At 63.5% G+C, this 1,011-nt stretch overlaps 1 protein-coding gene across 1 annotated transcript in view; it reads left to right on the plus strand.

Annotated features, from left to right (window-relative positions):
* The window catches only part of LOC104076953 (protein Wnt-10a-like), a 5,713-nt gene that overhangs the window by 3,783 nt on the left and 919 nt on the right, over nt 1-1,011 (plus strand).

Below are 1,011 nucleotides of genomic sequence, written 5' to 3' on the forward strand. Positions count from 1 at the left end.
AGCGAGGTGGAGGCTGTTCCCGGCAGGAGACAGGACTCTCAGCAGGATGAAAGCCAAACTCCAGCCCAGCCCAGACCTCTCTGCCGTGTGCCCCGAGCTCCAGGCGTGTTTCCCTGACCTGTCTTCATTACCATAACTGCTTAGCAACGGGGAGATTTACTCAAAAACAAGAAAACAAGGAGTAAAAACTACCCACCCCTACCAAAACAAGGCACTCCTCGCACGTGCGTGCCCCCCAGGGAGGGGGCAGGAACAGGCAGCGCGTGTCAGGTGCGAAGCCGGGCGGCCGGGCAGGGCTGGCATCGTGGGACGGGACCTCGCGCAGGGCCACGTGTCCCCTGGGCTACCCCCGAGGCGAGCAGGCTCAGCCTGCGGTAGTCTTTGCAAGCCCCAGCCAGGCTCCCGGCGAGGCTTGGGTGTCCCTGTGGGAATGGGACTTGCTGGAGCCTGTGCAAACGCTTGGGCGTGGGGGCACGCGACCCAGCAGGGAACCCCTGACGGGACAGAGCAGAAGACGGTATAAACTGCCTCTTTCCAGGCTGTGCGGGGATGTGCGGCCACTCTGAGCCCTTGGAGATTGCTGGGCATGAGCTGTTTCCCTTGGCACGGCCACAGCAGCATCCCTTGCAGGGATGGGGGACCAGGGGGGACCCTGGCACACAGCGTGGGGGCTCAGCGGCATTGCCCAGGGAGCCCAGATCCTTCTTGCCCCCGCACTGGCCTCTGGCCCCTGCACAAACCACTCTGTCCAACCAGCCCAAACCACAGCCCAACCCAGCCCACACACCCTGGCCTTCCTGGGGGGTGGACGTGTGGCACCGGCCTCACTGCGGCCTCCCCAAACCACAAGTCAGGGCTGTAAGCAACTCCGATCCCTGCGTAAAATTCGGGTGAATTCATGCCCTGCACCCAGGGCTCCTGCGGGAAAGCAGGCAAGAGCTGAAAGTGGAGCTGCTCCCGGGACTCCCGGAGCTGGTGCTTTACAGGGGGAAAGCCCTGGTGAGAGGGAAG

Source organism: Fulmarus glacialis, unplaced genomic scaffold (genome assembly GCF_000690835.1).
Source record: "Fulmarus glacialis isolate BGI_N327 unplaced genomic scaffold, ASM69083v1 scaffold29305, whole genome shotgun sequence".
Lineage (NCBI taxonomy): Eukaryota > Metazoa > Chordata > Aves > Procellariiformes > Procellariidae > Fulmarus > Fulmarus glacialis.